This window comes from Pelophylax lessonae (genome assembly GCF_965119305.1).
Source record: "Pelophylax lessonae genome assembly, chromosome: 4".
In the NCBI taxonomy this organism is placed as follows: Eukaryota; Metazoa; Chordata; class Amphibia; order Anura; family Ranidae; genus Pelophylax; species Pelophylax lessonae.
Genome location: NC_138771.1, coordinates 250,962,769 through 250,986,052, shown reverse-complemented (window position 1 = coordinate 250,986,052; position 23,284 = coordinate 250,962,769).

Genomic DNA, 23,284 nt, shown 5'->3' with positions numbered 1-23,284 from the left:
CTACATTTGTTTGACATGCTGTTGCCTATTAGCCATGAAAATGGCCGAAATAGATTTTCAAAATTCATCCCCCTAGACTACATTGAGGTTTAGGTATAAAGGGTTAGTTCACCTTTAATGAATTATGCCACAAACCACAGTACATTACTATGTCCTCAGTGCAATAACATGCAGTGCTCCTTTTTGTAAAAGAATACTTGCTTTTTTAGTTTGCAATGATGGTCTTGGTCTATATTGGTTTTGACAAACAGCCTGTGAACAAGGACTGCGTCTAGAAGGGTGCTGGGATGCCCTACCCCCCCCCCCCCCTACAGATTTCAGTTACGCCCACTTCAGTAAGTTAAGGTAGTAATCTGTGAAGGAGAAACTGAGGACTGTTTGTTGAAGGGGTTCTAATGTGATGGAGGCTGATTTTGGGATGTCATGTGTGATGGAGGGACTCTCATGTGATAGGGGTGCTTCAATGTGAGGGGCAGGAGTCTTTAATGTGAAAGGGAAGACTACGATGTGATAGAGAGATCTCTGATGTGAAAAGGGCTGGCCTCTGATGTAATGGGGGACTCTGACATAAAGGGGGAACTCCCCCTTGTTGTACCAAGAAGAGGGCGACATTATCATCAGATGTCAGGGTCCTTCAGCTCAATAAATACAATTTAGGACTGAGGTGTGTGTGTGTTTATAAATTGCATTATTTTAAACAATGCCAAGAATGCAAAGTTGAGAAACGCTGGCCTAATATGTGTGCTCTTTGTCGCACCCACAAAGAGACACAGGGAACTAGCATTCCTTGTTCACTTCTGTACTGTCTCTGCACTACTAGGAAGGCGTTACTTCTGGACCATGACTTGTGGTACAGAAGAGCGCCAAGTAAATTTGGCATCTCTATCACACTGTGTAACAGACTGTCAATGATTCATACACAACCAGTGCCAGCAGCGAGACCTGGAGAAACAGAAAAAGAGGAAGAGATAGCTGGGGATAAAATAAAGATGTATTGACATTATGACCCCTGATTTCTTTTTTTACTGCACCCCCAAATCAAATGGACTAGATCCCCGCTGCTGTGAACCAAAACTAGGCACATCTGAACAACCTTGGCCATTATGTATTGCATTACATTTTTTTTTCTTTAATAAAGAAATCAGAAAGCATATATATATAAAATATATATAGATATAAATATAATAAAGTACTTGGTAAATAAGCTTTTTAGACCATTCACAGTACATGGCCTCATTCACACAAAGCATATCAAGGTGTAAATGCAAGGGCTGTCTGTACCTGCACAAGATGTAGAGGTACTCCATGCATCCACATGCAGACAATCCCATTAAAGTCAATTTGGATGCAGCAGCTGGATGGACACAGCTGCTGATCCCAACAGCAAAAAATATATTGTATGGTACAGTCAGGGTTTTCTTTATAATGAATTGACAATTGTTTTTCCTCAAGTCTCTCTGGGGCAGAAGACCCATAAAGCAACTACCAAGTGAAGAAACTCTCTATCCCTCTATGGTGAGGCTGTAAGGGACCTGCTACCCCTAGTTGAAAGAGAAAGTACCATCCCTTCTTCTGCTATCATCCTAGCTATCCCTGGTAAAACTAAAAACAAATATATAAAATATGTTAAACCCTAAATAAACCAATTTTTTTATTTTTTTTTTGTTTTAGTCTAAATAGATAAGTGTCATATTTCCTTTGAAATTGTAAAATGTTAAGGACACTTGTAATTTGTTAAACTTGTTTTTACAAAAAAATGGAAGGGAAACTGGATTGATGTAGAGTCACGTATGTTTTAAAGTGGTATTAAACTCAAAAACAAAAATGTGGTGGCTGCATTCGTTTTTCCTCCTTCAAATTGCGATCTGGACAGTAACACACCTTCTGTATTAGGGAACCTATACGCTGGATGAAAGAGCAAAAGAGCAACAGTAACACCTTTGGACAACAGCATTGTCAGTCGGGGGGGGGGAGGGGAGTGTTAGAAGTGTATAAAATTAAATAAGTGCGCAGGATCAGTAGTGTGAATAGCTGCAACCTTCGAACCAAATGGTGATAAAATTGTGTAGAAAAGAAATCAGGTGCGCTAAAATTCACTGGTGTCACAAATCAGGAAAAGGTGTGACACTATAATGAGTGTCCCCCATATACCTGTGGTGTGTTTCCAAAATTGATGTGCACTTGAACGGGTGTACAGTAAATACTATGCACCCTGGTGCATATACTTGGGTGTGTTATGGTGAATAGGTGATGATAAATGGATAATGTGATACCAACATAAACCAACAAAGTGCACAAGTAATTCAAAGAAAAAGTGTCCAATATTTCAATGGTTGCCACCTCAGTGTATAGTCCATATACATATAAAAGTGCATAAAATCCCAATCGTCCCCTCACAGGCTAAAGTAAAATCCACTCTGTGGGTTCCTCTAGATCCGTGGGGTGCAGATGGGTTCCACCACCTTTGTGGGGATTAGCCCCTTACCATAGAGAAAAGAGGTTAAGGAAGGATAATCAGCCCAGTAGTGTCTTGGGAATTCAGCGAGGTCACCGTGAAATAATCAGATAGTAAGTGTGGCCTCTTACCGGATCGCTCAAACCAAAAGGCGACTGTCTCACTGATCTTTCGGTGTCTCAACCCAATCCCGGTCCACTCTTGTTCTGGGTGTTACTCTCCGCACAGGTGAGGGCTTCCACGTGTATCTCACAGAAACAGAATCAGACCATAGCGCAGTACCTTTGACAATTTATTAAAACAAAAGTATCCAATGCACTTACAGTTAGATGTTAACTAATGGACACAGGAAACCGATACCGATATTGGAGAGGCCGTGGCCGCCTGCAGTGCGGTCCTCGGTAACTTGCAATGACGATGCGGCGCTCCTCTGTGACGCGTTTCCACTAAACAGTCGTCTACGGAAATAGGAGTCTCCTTTGGACAACAGCATTGTCAGTTGGGGGGGGTGGGGAGGGGAGTGTTAGAAGTACTGGCAGATTTAGATGCACCAAACAAATTGAAGCCAAGCAGCACTTTATTATCAGTTAAAGTAATAGTTATTTTCCTTTGGGGATAAAGGTTTTACTTAAATAAATAAAAGCTGATGACTGTAAGGCCCTTCTCAGTGTTAAATGGTTTGACTTGGCCTTCTAACTGCTACACTTGACAGCTTGAAAGACAGCTTGTTCTGTTGAAAAACAACAGTTACTGGCAGCATGGCTAAATGAAAATAAAGGAAAGAAAGAAAGAAAAAAACAATGAATGCAGCCATCACATTTAAGAATTAGTAAGCTGCAATAACAATAAATATCAGCTTTTTGGTTTATGATCTTTTAATGTGGCAATATGCACAATAATTAGTAAAAAATAGAAAGCTGCAACTTCTCATATCAGTTGGTAACTAGCATGGAAAGTTACACAATTCAAAGCAAACGAACAACACACATTTTCTCCAATTCTCAATGCAATTAGAAATCACAAAAATAAAAATCAATATTATTAAAGAATATTTACATAAAAATAAAATGGTTTACAAAGGTTTAAAGTGGTGGGTCTCCAACAACATTTATAGGATTTACAAGTTAATACGTTTGACAGGTGTCCTTAGCTTCCCATTAAAAATGTGTGTGACACGCTGTTACAAGAAATATTTAAATATCTCCAAATTTAAAAACTTTGTAGCTCAGGTACTTAAACCATTCTCTTTCCAAACATTGAAACCATTTGAAAATGCTCACATGATTCCACATATAAAGGTGCCATAACAACTGTATATACAGTGCCTCAGTGGGACAGGAGGATGCATCTTATAATACAACTAAACTAATTATATAAATAAAAACCAACACAAATTAATATTTTGGCATAAGTAAATGGCCGCGGCACTTTATTGGTTATAAATAAATTAAATAATTATTTATTCAAAATTCCATCAAATAAATTTCAAATCCAACAAAATTATAAAACATACATCTGTATTGCTCAGTCCCAGAACTCGAGCAAAAATAAAAACATATTCAAAACCACCAAAGTCCCCCCTTGATTCAAGGGTGACTCTACCACATAAAGTGCCAGCGACGGGTGGGGGGAGGGGAGCTCGCCAGGCAGTCACTTCCCATCTGAGGGGCTTACCTCAGGGACCCCCTATATAAAGCCTTGGGTCAGAAAGTTCTAGAGGGGCGCACGCTGCTGTAAAGCCCACCAAAACTGTGAGGGGCTACCTTATTTCATTTAAAGGGCCAGTGTCCTAAAATTAAATAAAATTCTGGCACAAAATTATTTATTTATTTTTTTTATTACATCCCCTGTCCCATGTGCGAGGGCACCTATACTTGTGCCCTCTTACCATTCTAGAAGGAAAAGCTCCACAACCACATTTATATATGTCAAAATAGTAGAGTGATTTGGGAGGTAGCCTGAATTTGGAGGACTAGAGATAAATATGGCAGACCACTGCAAATTGTTAAATGAATGGATCTGCTCCCGAGTCTAATTATAAATTACATGGTGGTTCATGGTAGCCCAGCATTTGGCAAAGTTTAGGCCCCTGACTTCTGATCAGTGTTTTAGGGGATGTAGATATTCAGATACCCGTTTACATATCTGCTGGGATTGTCCCTAAGTTAAAAAATGTTGGATGAATCAATTATAATACTGGTTACTGGGTGAGGGCATGCAAAAATCACTAAAAGAGGCACTTTTGCATGTGAACCCCCATAATTGCCCTAATAAACATTTCTGCTCACTGACATTTTTATTTACCATGGCAAAACAAACCTTGGTGAAGGGGTGGTGGTCCTGCACTTCAACAATAAACATAACACAAAGTGTGGAGCTATGAAGAAAATGTGCAATAATTCATATAGGTGCAACAAACATACACTCTTGGTGCAAAGTAAACAAATAAAAACAGTTTAGTATTTGTTAATGTGCAAAATTGTATGTTATTTTTGCATTTTTTCATTTTATATATTTTATATTTTCTTCTGTATGGACTATTTTGTGGTATATCATTGAGCACATAGTAGCGCCTTACTTTTGAATATTTCACAAAATCTGCTTTCGGTAAAGTCATGCTGCTTTGGGTCCATCAAGTTGTGTATTTTTAAGTGCTCAATGATCCCTCTTTATATGAGTAATTCCATTTACTTGACTACAACAGATGGTAAATAGGGATGATCGAAAGGTTCGGGTCGACCATCGGTTCGACCCGAACATTGGATGTTCGATATTCGGCCGAATACTGAACTTTTTGCGGCAAAAGTTCGGTATTCGGCCACCAGAACCGCCCAAAATGCACTGGGACAGGAACTGGGCTTTAAAAGCCCGTGATTGGCCCAGAAACGTCTGCAAAAGCCAATGAGGGGGCAGGAGTCTCCTAGGAACGTGATTGGAGTGACTACGGGGACCAGAGGCCAATCAGGAGTGAATACGCCCCACACTATATAAGATGGCCCCGCCTAACCCCTAGCACAGTTATCCAGAGCCTGTTGAAGAGAGTTGAAGCAGTTCTGTCTGACTCCTGCTTGCTACACTACATTTCCTATATATCGAGTGGTTCTAAAGCTCCATATAGCAGAATTGTATTTAGCTTACAGCCAGTGTAGTTAGATACAGCGATTGTGCTGGTTCTTAGAGTTACAAAAAAAAAAAAAAAACTTAAGGGACAGTGTCAGTCTTCTGCTGTATGGAGCTTTCTATTTAGTGGAAAGGGATATCTAGTGTAGTTAGGGAACTTTGTACTACATTAGTTAGATTTGAAAATTTAGTTTCTGTAGGGAAAGTGTGAGGGTTCTGTTTAGTGAGCAGGTGGCACAGTGCTGCTCTATCACAGCAGGTATACGTGCTTGCTAGGCAGCAAAATACAGTGACAACTTAACGCCTGTTGTTCAAAGCGTTAGGTGCACTGTACAAAAGCCTTTGCAACTGTGCGTGACACGCAACTGCTGTGCTGTATCCAGCGACAACTGTGGGTCGCATAGCAGTGTGCGTTTTTCACCGCACACAGTTGCCAACGCATCAGTGACAACCTAACGCCTGTTGTTCAAAGCGTTAGGTCCACTGTGCAAAAGGCCTTGCTACTGTGCGTGACACGCAACTGCTGTGCTGTATCCAGCGACAACTGTGGGTCGCATAGCAGTGTGCGTTTTTCACCGCACACAGTTGCCAACGCATCAGTGACAACCTAACGCCTGTTGTTCAGAGCGTTAGGTCCACTGTGCAAAAGGCTTTGCTACTGTGCGTGACACATCTGCTGTGCTGTATCCAGCGACAACTGTGGGTCGCATAGCAGTGTGCGTTTTTCACCGCACACAGTTGCCAACGCATCAGTGACAACTTAACGCCTGTTGTTCAAAGCGTTAGGTGCACTGTACAAAAGCCTTTGCAACTGTGCGTGACACGCAACTGCTGTGCTGTATCCAGCGACAACTGTGGGTCGCATAGCAGTGTGCGTTTTTCACCGCACACAGTTGCCAACGCATCAGTGACAACCTAACGCCTGTTGTTCAGAGCGTTAGGTCCACTGTGCAAAAGGCTTTGCTACTGTGCGTGACACATCTGCTGTGCTGTATCCAGCGACAACTGTGGGTCGCATAGCAGTGTGCGTTTTTCACCGCACACAGTTGCCAACGCATCAGTGACAACTTAACGCCTGTTGTTCAAAGCGTTAGGTCCACTGTGCAAAAGGCTTTGCTACTGTGCGTGACACATCTGCTGTGCTGTATCCAGCGACAACTGTGGGTCGCATAGCAGTGTGCGTTTTTCACCGCACACAGTTGCCAACGCATCAGTGACAACCTAACGCCTGTTGTTCAAAGCGTTAGGTCCACTGTGCAAAAGGCTTTGCTACTGTGCGTGACACATCTGCTGTGCTGTATCCAGCGACAACTGTGGGTCGCATAGCAGTGTGCGTTTTTCACCGCACACAGTTGCCAACGCATCAGTGAGAAATATGCCTGGTAGACCAAGAAAAGGCATACGTGGCCCTGCTGCGGAAAGGGGCACAGCTTCTAGGGTGTCTAGAGGCAGGGGTGGACGTGGTGGTCAGTCCTCAGCCAGGCCACCATTTGGATTGTTCTCCGGCAGTGGCCAAGCTATACGTCCACAGTATGTACAGGAGGTGGTGGACTATATGAACAAACCCTCATCATCGGCATCATCTGCAACTACAGTGACCCAGGCAGAGAAAAGTGGTCAGTCTTCTGCAGTTGTCAGAACAAATACAGATGAGTCCATGTCCACCTCATGTCCTCCCTTAGACCCAATTTCAGACATGGCAGAGGAGTCAGCTGAGCTGTTTGACCACAGTGTCGGCCATCTACTCCAGCCTGATGCTCAGTCCTTTATGGAGTCTGATGTTGGGTCTGAGTTTGAGGAGGAGGCAGAGCAAACAAGAGGGGAGAGCAGACGGCCCGCTCCATCTAAGGCCGCACCTGTTGTCTCCCAGGCCAGGCCTGATGCTCAGTCTTTGATAGAATCAGATGTTGGGTCTGAGGTTGAGGAGGAGGCAGAGCAAACAAGAGGGGAGAGCAGATGGCCCGCTCCATCTAAGGCCGCACCTGTTGTCTCCCAGGCCAGGCCTGATGCTCAGTCTTTGATGGAGTCAGATGTTGGGTCTGAGGTTGAGGAGGAGGCAGAGCAAGCAAGAGGGGAAAGCAGACGGCCTACTCCATCTAAGGCCGCACCTGTTGTCTCCCGGGCCACTATACACACCTCATCTTGCTGGGCCTTTTTTGAGACATCCCATGCAGATAAAACAGTTGCGATCTGCAAGATTTGTAAGAAGGGTATAAAACGTGGCAAAAATGTCAACCACCTGGGTACAAGCTGCCTAAACAGGCATTTGACAACCCACCACTCGGCCCATTGGCAGGAGCATTTAAAGAACCCACAAAAGGGCCAAAGATCGGTCAGTCGGCCTCCTAGTTCTCCTCGCGCTCCTCCTCATGCTCCATCTGCTCCACCTGCTCCACCTGCACATCAGTCTGTTCCTGGCCCTGCTATAGTCACTCGTCACCTGTTGGCAGCCTCCACTGGCAGGGATGATGATATAGCAGGCAGTGTCGCATCTACCTCCAGCACACCACCAGCTGTAACATCTAGACGCCAAATTTCGATTCCACACATGCTGGAACGAAAAAAAATGTATACTCCCCGCCACCCACATGCCCAGCGTCTAAACAGTAGTTTGGCTAAACTACTGGCTCTGCAACTATTACCATTTAACCTGGTAGAGTCTGCTCCCTTCCGTGACTTCGCAAAATGTGCAGTTCCACAGTGGCAGGTGCCAAGTCGGCATTACTTTTCCCGTAAGGCCCTGCCATCCCTATACCAACATGTGGAAGGCAATGTAGTGTCGTCCCTGGCCAAGTCAGTCAGCCGTAAGATACACTTGACGGCTGACACTTGGTCAAGCAAACATGGGCAGGGACGGTACATTTCTGTCACTGCTCACTGGGTGACACTGCTTGCCAGTGGAAGGGATTGTAGCCAGGGCTCGGTGCTGCAGCCAGTGTTGCCCCCACGTCTGCAAACAGCTGGTGGTGTCGCTGATCCGGGTAGATCGATCACTTCTACCCCCTCCTGCTCCTCCTCCTCTACCTCCTCCATGCCCTCCTCTGCAGAATGGTCCTTTGAATATGATGAGGTACCACGTAAACGTTCAAAGGGCTATTCTATGTCTCAGGCCAAAAGGTGTCACGCAGTGCTGCAGCTTGTGTGTCTAGGGGACAGGCAGCACACTGCCCCTCAGATTCTTGGGGCTCTGCAGGCACAGGCCCAGAGGTGGTTGACACCACGCCAGCTGCAGCCAGGGATGGTGGTTACTGATAATGGGTCAAACCTCCTGGCCGCCCTTCGTCAGGGAAAGTTAACCCATGTGCCATGCCTGGCACATGTCCTGAATCTCGTGGTACAGCGGTTTTTGAACTCGTACCCGGGAATGCAGGATGTGCTAAGGATGGCAAGAAGGGTGTGCAGTCACTTCAGGCGGTCGTACAGTGCCACTGCACGTTTGGCCGAAGTGCAGCGCGAGTTTCACCTGCCGGTACACCACCTCATCTGTGACATGCCCACCCGCTGGAACTCCACCTTGGCTATGCTGCAGCGCCTGTACACGCAGCAGAGGGCCCTCAATGAATACCTATGCGAGTACGGCACCAGCACTGGCTCTGCGCGCCTGGGCTTCTTTTCACCACGGCAGTGGCTTTTGATTAAGGATGCATGCGCTGTCCTCTCGCCATTTGAGGAGGCCACAAGGATGGTCAGCCGGGACAGCGCATGCATCAGTGACACCCTACCGGTACTGTTTTTGTTGGAGCACACTCTGCGTGGCATTATGGACAGGGCACTGGAGGCAGAGCAGCAGGAGGAAGAGGAGGACTTCCTTGCCTCTCAAGGCCCCCTTTATCCTGAGAATCCTGACCCCATTATGCCTAGCTCCCAGAGGCCCGAGCAGGATCCAGGGGTGGAAGAGGAGGAGGAGGACGATTCTGCGGGAACTTTTGCAGGGTTTGAGGAGGAGGAGGAGGAAGACATGCGGCAATCTGCAAGGCCTAGTTTGACTCCCTCGGGACACTTTGGAGTAGTACGTGGCTGGGAGGAGGAGGAGCCCGTTGAAGATAATGTCGTTATGAGTGACCCCGAGGAGTCAGCTTCTCAGGCCTTCGCTAATTTGCGACGCATGGGAAACATCATGCTCCAGAGCCTGCGAAAGGACCCCAGAATCAAGGCCATTAAAGAGACTAACCACTATTGGTTGGCCACCCTACTTGACCCCCGGTACAAGTGTAAAGTCTCGGAGCTTTTCCCATCCACCCAGAGAGTCCACAGGATCAAATCCCTTGAGGACAGTCTCAAGAGGAATCTGGTGAACATGTTCCCCGACTCCCGTAGGGTGCAGGGGCGGGGACAACCTACCATGGATTCTACTGGTGGTCACGAGAGGAGCGTTGGAGAAGGCGTGCGGTTGACGGATGCCTTTCGGTCTTTTTTTAGTCCTCACCGCCCAGGCCTCTCAGCTGCCACATCGCATCGACACCGTCTGCATCACATGGTGGACGATTACGTGAGGGCACAAAGTGACACAGAGGGCTTTTCATGTGACGAATCCGATCCACTGGCATACTGGGTCTTAAGATTAGACCACTGGCCAGAACTGGCCCAGTATGCCATGGAGTTGTTGGCCTGCCCTGCTTCCAGTGTCCTATCGGAACGGGCATTCAGCGCAGCAGGAGGATTCGTCACAGACCATCGAACTAGACTCTCCACCGACTCAGTCGACCGTTTGACATTCATTAAGATGAATCAGTCGTGGATATCAAGCTTTGATGCACCTGATGCAGACCTTGTAGACTAGGCTATCATTGTGATGTGGCAGTTGAGCCTCAGTTTAAGCCTGGACCATGGTGCCACCCTCAAACCCTCCTCTCATTCTCTTTACGTTCACAGAACCTCATTTTGGTTATGACAAAAACGACAATGTTTGCGCACCTGTTCCACAGGTGCACACCTTTACAATTTTTGGGCCTCCTTCAACACCAGCTCTTTGGGGTTAAGGTGGGGAGGCTATGCTAAAACAAAAACTACAATGTTTGCGCACCTGTTCCACAGGTGCACACCTTTACAATTTTTGGGCCTCCTTCAACGCCAGCTCTTTGGGGTTAAGGTGGGGAGGCTATGCTAAAACAAAAACTACAATGTTTGCGCACCTGTTCCACAGGTGCACACCTTTACAATTTTTGGGCCTCCTTCAACACCAGCTCTTTGGGGTTAAGGTGGGGAGGCTATGCTAAAACAAAAACTACAATGTTTGCGCACCTGTTCCACAGGTGCACACCTTTACAATTTTTGGGCCTCCTTCAACACCAGCTCTTTGGGGTTAAGGTGGGGAGGCTATGGTAAAACAAAAACTACAATGTTTGCGCACCTGTTCCACAGGTGCACACCTTTACAATTTTTGGGCCTCCTTCAACACCAGCTCTTTGGGGTTAAGGTGGGGAGGCTATGCTAAAACAAAAACTACAATGTTTGCGCACCTGTTCCACAGGTGCACACCTTTACAATTTTTGGGCCTCCTTCAACACCAGCTCTTTGGGGTTAAGGTGGGGAGGCTATGCTAAACAAAAACTACCATGTTTGCGAACCTGTTCCACAGGTGCACACCTTTATAATTTTTGGGCCTCCTTCAACACCAGCTCTTTGGGGTTAAGGTGGGGAGGCTCCGCCAACACCAAAACTACCATGTTTGCGCACCTGTTCCACATGTGCACACCTTCATAATTTTTACGCCTTCTTCAACACCAGCTCTTTGGGCTTACAGTGGTATGGCTCCGCCAACACCCAAACAACAATTTTTGCGCACATGTCACACAGATGCATATCATTGTAATTTTTTTCCTTACAAAGGCAATTATTGCTTTCATTACCAGCACTTTCATAGGGATATGGTGTCAAGGCATCGTCCGCACCACCAAATGCCCAATTTTTAAGCATCCTTTACTTCTATTCAAAGTCAAGAGACAACAGTATTCATCCAAAACATCTCTAATCTTGTTCACTCTGCACTTCATTGTGGCCCCTACCCCTAACCCTCAATGTATCCGTGCATATATGTCTGTTTCTTGTGAGATTTCAAGTTAAAGTGCACCAAACACCATTTTACATGAAATAAAGTGCAATTACATACATCTTTGGACTTCTTGAAACATTTGGTAATAAAAGCCCCATTGTGGAAATACACCCGTTAATTATATGCACATTTAAAGAGACAGCACCTTTTTCCAAAAAAACCTCTAATCTTGTTCCCAGTGCACTGCATTATGTCCCCATCATACACATTGGCTGAGCCGTTGATTAGGAGCAAAAGAAAGGTGCGGTTAAGCAAAAAAGTCATTTTTGAAGGTTTGGTATGCTGTAATTCTGGTTCTGGACATGCTACAGAGCTGAAACTTCACAGGTACACCTTTTAGAACCCGCAGACACTAAATCCAAAGAAATCTCTTTTTTTTTTTTTTTAATTTTTTCAATAATTGGCTATCTATCAAAAACGACAATTTTTAAGAACTTTTTTTTGTGTGATTAATAGTCCCTGGGGCATGACCCAGAACCCTAGGCACTTTTTAGGGGCATTTATTGGGTTTTAGGGCTTAAAAATGGTGTTTTTTGATTACAGAAGTTCGGGTCCCATTGATTTCAATGGGGTTCTGAAATCCGAACCGAACTTTCGTGAAGTTCGGGTGTTCTGGTCGAACCGAACTTTTCAAAAGTTCGATCATCCCTAAGTAAACTCACTGGCCTGTAATTGCCAGATTCTACCTTACTACCCTTCTTGTGGATAGCTGTCCACCAGTCATGGGGAACTTAGAAGAGCCTGAATAAAAAGGTTGATGTTCTCTTAGGACTCTGGAATGAATGCCATTATGACCCATTGCTTTATTAAAGAGGAAGTAAAGCTTCCTCTGTAACTTCTACCTATAGGTAAGTATATGATAAGGCTTACCTATAGGTACTTTAAATATCTCCTAAACATGCATCGTTTAGGAGATATTTACTTTGCATGCAGCCAGTGATATCACTGGCGCATGCGCTCTGAAGGAACGGCCACCCGTGCCATTCCTTCTGAGCCCTGTGCCGTGGCGTCACCGCGGCTCAGGCCAATCAGATGGCAGGAGGACGTAAACTCGGAAGGAAGACAGGTGAACATGTCGGCCGTGTCAGCAGTGTGTAGGCGCTGCTGCGGGGGCTTCGTTCTAACGTAAGTATTTGATAATGAGCTAGTGTGCGATGTATATTAGCTCATTATGCCTTTGTCTTCCAGGTTTTTATTTTTCATTATTTTTTTTTTTTGGAGGTTTACAACCTCTTTAGGTTTTAACCGCTTGCCGACTGCTCACAGTATATTTACTGCGGCAGTCAGCCCCTCACAGGCAGAGCGACATAGGTCTACGTCGCTAGCTTGTGAGGCTCTGGGGAGCGAGCGCACGCCGCCGGAGGCGCACTCCCGCGCGGTCACGGACCCCCCCCCGCGCGTGTGACCGGCGGACCCGATGTCCGCCGGTCACTCAGCGATCATCGGTGGAGAGGGAGAAAGACAGGCGGCTGATGTAAACAAGCCGCCTGTCATTCTCCCCGGTGTAGGAATCGTGATTATACGGTTCTACTATGTAGAACCGTTGATCACTGTTCCTACCCCTGAAGCCACAGCCAATCACAGTTAGAATCCCGCCCCTAGGGACACACACCACCCCTCCCTCTCAAAAAAAAGTTAACCCCTTCACTGCCAGTATATTTTTACAGTAACAGTGCATATGTATAGCACTGATTACTGTAGAAATGTCACTGGTAACCCCAAAAGTGTAAAAAATGTCAGTCAAGGGTCCGATCTGTCCGCCGCAATGTCGCAGTACCGCAAATAAAATCGCAGATCGCCGCCATTACGCGTTAAAAAAAAACAACAAAAATGACAAAAATCTTTCCCTTTGTTAGTAAACGCGATAACTTTTGCGCAAACCAATCAAAATACGCTTTTTGCGATTTTTTTACCAAACATATGTAGCATAAAACAAATTGGCCGAAAATGTTAAAAAAATTAGATTTTTACATTTTTTTGGGGGGGAATTTCATATAAAAAAAGTGAAAAATATTGTTATTTTTGCAAAATTGTCGCTCTTTTTTTGTTTATAGCGCATGATCAAAAAATCGCACAGGTGATCAAATACCACCAAAAGAAAGCTCTGTTTGTGGGAAAAAAAAGGACATCAAATTTGTTTAGGTAGAGCGTCGCACGACCGCGCAATTGTCCGTTAAAGTCACGCAGTGCCGAATCGCAAAATAGGCCCTGGTCAGGAAGGGGGTAAAATCTTCCAAGTTTGTCTCTGTCTCTGAAATCCTAAAACTACCCATCATTACCAGAACCAACAAGATCCCCCAAATTGTTATTGTTAGTAGAATTTATTTCTGAGAAGGCTGAACAGAAATAATTGTTTAAATGGTTTGCTACATCCAGGTCCCCTCAACATAAGTGTTATGCCCAGTTTTGATTTTAGAGATCATATTATATTTTCCCTGAATTATTGATGTACCTTAAAAAAGGTTTTGTCTCCTTTTGAATGCATTTACCAATTTCTTCCTCTTTCTGTGCTTTGGCGGCCCTTTAATGTGTTTAGCCTCTTTTTGTCTATTTGTATACGTTTCTCTATCAGCTACACTTTCTGTTTCCTCGAATCTATATACTGATTTTTTTTCTCCTTTACTATCCTGCTTACCTCATTTTCTTTTGTTTCCTCTTACTGATTTACCTGACCTATAAACTAGTTGCCTCCAGGATGGTAAAGTTTAACGGTGCCCACTGATTACTGACTCTTGGCGTTTTGCTCCAACCTTTTAATTAATTTTTTAGAAATTAATGTGTTTCAGCAAAATGTGCCTATTTGAAAACCAAAAATGTTGTTTTTATATAACAAAAGTGAGTACACCCCCTCACATTTTTGTAAAAATGTATTATATCCTTTTACGTGACAACAGTGAAGAAATTACACTTTGCTACAATGTAAAGTAGTGAGTGTAGAGCTTGTATAACAGTGTAAATTTGCTGTCCTCTCAAAATAACTCAACACACAGCAAATAATGTCCAAACCACTGGCAACAAAAGTGAGTACACCCCTAAGTGAAAATGTCCAAATTGGGCCCAAAGTGTCAATATTTTGCGTTGCAAATATTATTTTCCAGCACTGCCTTAACCCTCTTGGGCATGGAGCTCACCAGAGCTTCACAGAGTCCTCTTCCACTCTTCCATGCTGACATCACAGAGCTGGTGAATGTTAGAGACCTTGTGCTCTTCCACCTTCCTTTTGAGGATGTCCCACAGATGCTCAATAGGTTTTAGGTCTGGAGACATGCTTGGCCAGTCCATCACCTTTACCCTCAGCATCTGGTCCTCTTGGAGGTGTGTTTGGGGTCGTTATCATGTTGGAATACTGCCCTGCAGCCCAGTCTCTGAAGGGAGGGGATCGTGCTCTGCTTCAGTATGTTACAGTACATGTTAGCATTCATGGTTCCCTCAACGAACTGTAGCTTCCCAGTGCTGGCAGCATTCATGCAGCCCCAGACCATGACACTACCACCACCATGCTTGACACACTTGTCTTTGTACTCCTCAGTCCTCACCTTGTTGCCGCCACACACGCTTGACACCATCTGAACCAAATAAGTTTATCTTGGTCCCATCAGACCACAGAACATGGTTCCAGTATTCCATATACTTAGCCTGCTTGTCTTCAGCAAACTGTTTGCAGTCTTTCTTGTGCATCATCTTTAGAAGAGGCTTCTTTCTGGGACGACAGCTATGCAGACCAATTTTATGCAGTGTGCAGCGTATAGTCTGAGCACTGACAGGCTGACCCCCTACCCCTTCAACCTCTGCAGTAATGCTGGCAGCAGGCAAACGTCTATTCCCCAAAGACAACCTCTGGATATGACACTGAACACATGCACTCAACTTCTTTGGTCGACCATGGCGAGGCCTGTTCTGAGTGGAAACTGTTCTGTTAAACCGCTGTATGGTCTTGGCCACCGTGCTGCAGCTCAGCTTCAGGGTCTTGGCAATCTTATATCCTAGGCCATCTTTATGTAGAGCAACAATTATTTTTTCAGATCCACAGAGAGTTCTTTGCCATGAGGTGACATGTTGAACTTCCAGTGACCGGTATTAGAAAGTGAGAGCTTTAACACCAAATTTAACACACCTGCTAACCATTCACACCTGAGACCTTGTAACACTAACAAGTCACATGACACTGGGGAGGGAAAATTGTTAATTTGGCCCAATTTGGACATTTTCACTTAGGGGTGTACTCACTTTTGTTGCCAGTGGTTTAGACATTAATAGCTGTGTTTTGAGGTATTTAAGGGGCAGCAAATTTACACTGTTATACAAGCTCTACACTCACTACTTTATATTGTAGCAAAGTGTCATTTATTCAGTGTTGTCACATCAAAAGATATAATAAAATATTTACAAAAATGTGAGGGATGTACTCACTTTTGTGAGATACTGTATGATTTTCCTTTTCATGTTTTATCATCAAATTAAAAGACACCGTTGATCACTAGAACCCAAATTTGCATACTCTAGGGAAATCGCATGGTTCCCCCATTTAATATAGGTGGATTAGGAGAACAAAGCATTTGGGATGCATTCATTCCTTTGAGGGCCTGTGCTTTTCCATAAATTGTGATTTTTGTCTGCCTGCTATTTTGGAAGGAGATTTGGTGCCAGCTTTGTGTCGCCCATCTCCTCACTCTTTTGGGTCCTGGTATTGGCCTTTGCTCATGATTTTCATGTAAGAACTACCTAGATATGTTTCGGAATGCCCCTCTACTGACAAAGCATGTTGAGATATTGTAACCATTCCATAGCCTACATCTGTTTGTTTTCTTTGCTTTGGACCCATGGGCCAAATCCAGCCCTCAAGGCCATTTCATGTGGCCTTCGACATGAGATGCGGATAGCTTGTAAAAGAGAAAACTGAACCATGCACATTGTGCATAGCACACACCTAAACCCTGCACTTTGTATGTATGTCACGCCTAAACACTGCACTCTGTAAACAGCACACCCCTGAACTCTGTACTCTGTACACAGCGCACTCCTAAACTCTGCACTCTGTACACAGCGCACCCCTGAACTCTGAACCCTGTATATAGTGCACCTCTAAACCCTGCACTTTGCACATAGCGCATCCCTGAACCCTGCACTATGTACATAGCGCACCCTTGAACCTTGTATTTGGTATGAAGCACACCTCTGAACTCTGCCCTATTTACATAGCATATCCCTGAACTACACACATAGCGCACTCCTGGTGTTTATTGCCCATTTACAATCCCTTCCACTGTTGCAATTTGGCCACACCCACTATTTGATGCAGTTAAGTGGTGGAGGGGGGGCTAGTTGAGTTCCTGCACCTATTCTCTGAGAAGAAAAGCCCTGCATAAATTTATATAGTCTGACAGATAACAATGGCCCACAATGCTGATGTGGTTCACAATGAAATTGATTTTGGCACCCACTAGCTTCTAGAAACTTTTTCAAGAAGGTAGGGGGCTATATTATTGGTAAGGATCTGGCATAGACTTTGTGGGGGTGGCATTTTGGGATTTTTTTCATTGGAGTTCCCCTTACAATCCATATTAGACATGTATCCTGTATTCTTTATACAAATCAAGTTGTTCAATACCTAAATGCTACTTTCATATCATGCATGCATTGTGCAAAAAACACTTTGCACAATACACGAGTAAATCCCAGGCCTCATGCAGACACCTTTGCATGCCCAGTTTTTAAAACAAACCTATCATGAGTGAAATAAAAAAGGGCTGCTATTGTTGAGCTCATTCCATAAATGCAAGTGCTCTGACTGCTTTTCTGATCCAATGGCCTCAATACCATGTTACTGATCCAAATTTTCAGATCATAAAGGTAATAAAGCAAGAGGATCAGCATGACAACCAGGAAAAAATCTTTTCAAAGAAAAGGTCAGCAATGATAGCCGCCATACTTTTCTTCAGAACAATTTTTCTTTAACTATTTCCATAGGTGAAAACTATGTGGTATTGTTGTATACTTGTCCAATGCTTGTTCAGTTATCAACTCATTAGGTCCACAATAGGCGGTGTATTGGTGGCTTTATAATGCAAAAGTGTTTTAAAAGGTAAGAAAGTGCTAGGTTCATGGGACTATTTCACTGTTCCCTTATTTTATTCATCCAGACATGTGGTTCAACTTTTGTAGCTAAGCACTATACCACAGAAAACCACTTTTGTTAGGTCTAGATCTGTAACATACCAGTCATTTGTCAGTGCCACTCATTTGTGTCCCTGTTCCTGATATTTGATCAGTGAAAAGTGGAAATGAAAAAAAAATCTGAGATATTGAAAACTGAAAATTACAACTAAGAAGCATTTTCACTCTTACATATAAGCTGTATTCTTGAATTCCCTGTGGCCAATCAGAAACCATTCAAGCAGTAAGCCATAGTCAATCTATGTCCTGTTTACATCAGTCATCTAGTTTTGTACACTAAAAGCAAAATGGCCTTCCTAGAAGTTCTGTCTACAAAGTACTAAATTGTTTCGAGTTTGGGAAATACGAATAAGAAAATAAATAATAAAAACATGGAAATAAACAAAACAAAGGGAAGAAAGAGGCAATTTCAATTTATGTTTGTAGACAGCCTCTACCTATTGCTCATTCTAGTTGATATTCTTAGCAGTATTTCACATATAGACATGCAAGGCCATAACTTCGGAACTGACAATTAATTCAAAAGTAATCTTTCTGTTGATCAACCTGAAACTGATTCTGTTCCATACTGAAAATGATAAGCACCTTAGCAAACCGTGACTTTTTCTTGTAACCATTTCAGCTCTTGTACTTGTATATTTAAGGGTGGTGGACCAGAGACATTTTTCTATTTACGCTGTGGGCTTGTTTATTAGGCAATAATTTTGCCATGACTTAACCATTTGCCGACCGCCTTGCTGGGAATGTATGTCATAATTTTTATGTTAAATTTGGAGTTATGGCAGCAGCTAGCTGCCATAAACCCAGTATCATTTTTTCCCTTAGGCGGCTGGCTTTCAGATAAATCCGGAGGCGGATTTACCATGAGATCACTTTAATAGGCAGCAGGAAAGGTGCCCCAGGAAAGGTGCCCAACCCCCCCCCCCCCCCTTCTCCCCTCCCGCTGCTTCCTGGTCTTTCCTAGCTTACCAAAGCCATTAGAAAGCCCCGAACCAATCCGATGTGACCTATGGCTAGGCAAGAAGCCGAGTGAGGGCACAATATCTCCCTCTCGGCTCTATGCCCTTGGAGGGCTTTAAGACATGATTTTTCTTTTTTTTTTTTAAAGTTAAAGTGTTACATTTTTTTTCCAATGCTTTTAAGAGTAAATTAGAGATCTTGGGTCTTTTTAATAAAGGGGACATGTCAAGCTTATTTCTATTACAAGGAATGTTTACAATAAAAGTGATTGAAAATAAATAAATAAAGGGACAGTGTAAAAATAAATAAAATTTAAAGCACACCGTTCCACGAGCATGCACATTTTTAAAGTATGAGGTGTTAGGTATCTGTTTACTCAGCATAGCATCATCTTTCACATTATACAAAAAAACTGGGCTAACTTTATTTTATATATTTATTTATTTTGATTCATGCGTTTTAAAGACCCCTGTGCAAATACAGTGTGATATAAAATATTGCAACGACCGCCATTTTATTCTCTAGGGTCTCGGCTAAATATATATATATATATATATATATATATATATATATATAAATAAACATATATAATGTTTGGGGATTTCAAGTAATTTTCTAGCAAAAAATACAGATTTTTACTTGTAAAAGACAAATGTCAGAAAACGGCCTGGTTTTAAAGTAATACATACAGTATCTCACAAAAGTGAGTACATCCCTCATATGTTTGTAAATAATTTATTACATCTTCTCATGTGACAGCACTGAAGAAATGACACTTTGCTATAATGTAAAGTAGTGAGTGTACAGCTTGTATAACAGTGTAAATTTGCTGTCCTCTCAAAATAACTCAACACACAGTCATTAATGTCTAAACTGCTGGCAACAAAAGTGAGTAAACCCCTAGCAAAAAATGTCCAAATTGGGCCCCAAATGTGTCAATATTTTGTGTGGCCACCATTATTTTCTAGCACTGCCTTAACCCTCTTGGGCATGGAGCTCACCAGAGCTTCACAGAGTCCTCTTCCACTCTTCCATGGGGACATCATGGAGCTGGTGGATGTTAGAGACCTTGCGTTCCTTCAACTTCTGTTTGAGGATGCCCCACAGATACTCAATAGGGTTTAGGTCTGGAAACATGCTTGGCCAGTCCGTCACCTTTACCCTCAACTTCTTTAGCAAGGCAGTGTTATTCTTGGGGGTGTGTTTTGAGTCGTTATCATGTTGGAATACTGCCCTGTGATCCCAGTCTCAAAGGAGACATGTTGGCATTCATGGTTCCCTCAATGAACTGTAGCTTCCCAGTGCCAGCAGCACTCATGCAGCCCCAGAGCATGACACTCCCACCACCATGCTTGACTGTAGGCAAGACATACTTGTCTTTGTACTCCTCACCTGGTTGCCGCCACACACGCTTGACACCATCTGAACCAAATAAGTTTATCTTGGTCTCATCAGACCACAGAACATGGTTCCAGTAATCCATGTCCTTGGTCTGCTTGTCTTCAGCAAACTGTTTGTAGGCTTTCTTGTGCATCATCTTTAGAAGAGGCTTCTTTCTGGGACGACAGTCATGCAGACCAATTTGATGCAGTGTGCAGCGTATAGTCTGAGCACTGACAGGCTGACCCCCTACCTCTTCAACCTCTGCAGCAATTCTGGCAGCACGCAAACGTCTATTCCCCAAAGGCAACCTCTGGATATGACGCTGAACACATGCACTCAACTTCTTTGGTCGACCATGGCGAGGCCTGTTCTGAGTGGAAACTGTTCTGTTAAACCGCTGTATGGTCTTGGCCACCATGCTGCAGCTCAGCTTCAGGGTCTTGGCAATTTTCTTATATCCTAGGCCATCTTTATGTAGAGCAACAATTATTTTTGGTGTGAGCACTGACAGGCTGATCCCCCACCCCATTCAACCTCTGCAGCAATGCTAGCAGCACTCATACGTCTTTTTCCCAAAGATAACCTCTGGATATGATGCTGAGAACGTGCACTCAACTTTGGTCGACCATGGCGAGGCCTGTTCTGAGTGGAACCTGTCCTGTTAAACCGCTTTATGGTCTTGGCCACTGGGCTGCAGCTCAGCTTCAGGGTCTTGAGAATCTTCTTATAGCCAAGGCAACCTTTATGTAGAGCCACAATTCTTTTTTTCAGCTCCTCAGAGCATTCTTTGCCATGAGGTGCCATGTTGAACTTTCAGTGACCAGTATGAGAGAGTGAGAGCGATAACACCAAATTTTACACACCTGCTCCCCATTCACACCAGAGACCTTGTAACACTAAGGAGTCACATAAAACCGGGGAGGGAATTTGGCTAATTAGGCCCAATTCGGACACTTTCACTTAGGGGTGTACTCATTTTTGTTACCAGCGGTTTAGGCATTAATGGCTGTGTGTTGAGTTATTTTAAGGGGACAGAAAATGTACACTGTTATACAAGCTGAACACTCACTACTTTACATTGTAGCAAAGTGTCATATCTTCAGTGTTGTCACATGAAAAGGTATAATAAAATATTTGCAAAAATATGAGGGGTGTACTCACTTTTATGAGATACTGTACATATTTGGGGGACAAACAAGGCTTTTTTTTTTCTTTATCTATAGAGTAAAAGATATAACAAAAAAAAAGTTAAACTAGAAAAAAGTTTGTATAGGGTTAGTTTTAAAACAACAAGGGATCTATTTTTGGATAGGGTGAGGCAGAGTTACAGCCCCAGCAGGTTTTTTTTTTTTTTTTTGCCATCTTTGCCCAATTGGTCCACCCATAGCCAAAACTGGAAGGGAGTATAATTCCATGAGTGAAGGAATCCCGACATGTCACCAGGTTCACCAGAACTGGTGTCCCCATTGGAAGATTCTCCCTCTATTAGTGTTCTTATGTCAACCCAAATTTTGGGATTTTCTTTCACTTTCGATGATAATGGTAAACGGGACAAATAAAGAGAGTGTATCTTCCTAACAGGGGCACAAACAACAATAGAAAAAGGATTTTTAATCCCTCCCCACACTATATCCAAAATTCTCTTTAGTGAATAAAATGACTGTAAAGCTTTATTTTTTAAATAAAATAACAAACATGTTATACTTACCTTCTCTGTGTAATGGATTTGCACAAAACAGCCCTAATCCTCCTCTTCTGGGGTCCCCCCCTGGCACTCCTGGCTCCCCCCCCTGCAAGTTGGGGTACTCATGCAGGCTTACTCCTAAGCCACCTCGTCTGCGCCACAGAAATTTATTGACAACAGGGGGAGACAGCAGTGGGAGCCATTTCTTTTATCTGAAGATAATGAAACAGTAAATGTCATAGTATTTCTCACTAAAGCTTCCAAACACTAATCAAAAGCTTCAAATTACACATTAGCCACTGCATTTATACCATGCAAATCCCAGCTGTCATTATGACAGCCAAGATTATCTGGCAGTAACAGCAGGGGAGAAGCAGCACTGGACAAGGAGCTATGGCCTGCGATATTTGTTGAAGATTTCAGGACTTGTCTCCTACACTTAAAAGTACGTCCATGTACAGTATAGTATGCACTAAATACTTAGTCGGGGCTCCTTTTGCATGAATTACTGCATCAATGCGGTATAGCATAGAGGTGATCCACCTATGGCACTGCAGAGGTGTTATGGAAGCCCAGGTTGCTTTGATAGCGGCCTTCAGCTCATCTGCATTGTTGGGTCTGGTGTCTCTCATCTTCCTCTTGACAATACTCTACAGATTCTCTATGGGGTTTAGGTCAGACGAGTTTGCTGGCCAATCAAGCACAGTGATACCATGGTCATTAAAACCAGGTATTGGTAATTTTGCCAGTGTGGGGAAGTGCCAAGTCCTGCTGGAAAATTAAATCAGCATCTCCATAAAGCTGGTTAGCAGAGGGAAGCATGAAGTGTTTTAGAAATTCCTGGTAAAGGGCTGTGCTGACTTTGGACTTGTTAAAACACAGTGGACCAACAACAGCAGATGACATGGCTCCCCAAATCTTCACTGACTGTGGAAAATGTTTCATTTGGAAATCGAGGTCCCAGAATCTAGAGGGAGAGTGGAGAGGCACAGAATCCAAGTTCCATGAGGTTTAGTGTGAAGTTTCCACAGTCTAATGATTTGGGGAAAAAACAAAAGAGAAAACAGGCGCCTCTGAGTTAAGACTGCGATTTAATATGGCAAACAAGTAATAAAAACTTACATCAAGGTAAGTATAAGCAGACAAGATGGGTCCTTCCGGTGTCCATGTGGAGGCTGGGGCTTGGAGTCATCACTGTGGGTCTGTAATCATCTCCTCTCTTCCTCTTCCTGTCCAGCAGGAAGTGGAGGGTGTCACAGCAGTGAGATGGAGGCTTGGACAGCAGGGTGAAACCGCAGTGAGATGGAGGCTTGGGCCGCACAGTGGCTGTGATGCTTGTCCACAGGATCTTCCGGCGTAATGACTGACGCGTTTCCGAGCATGCGCACTGTGGTGGGAAACCAGCGCGCGCTCCTTTTTCAAAGTCAAATGTAAAAGGGGAAGAGAAGGACCAATT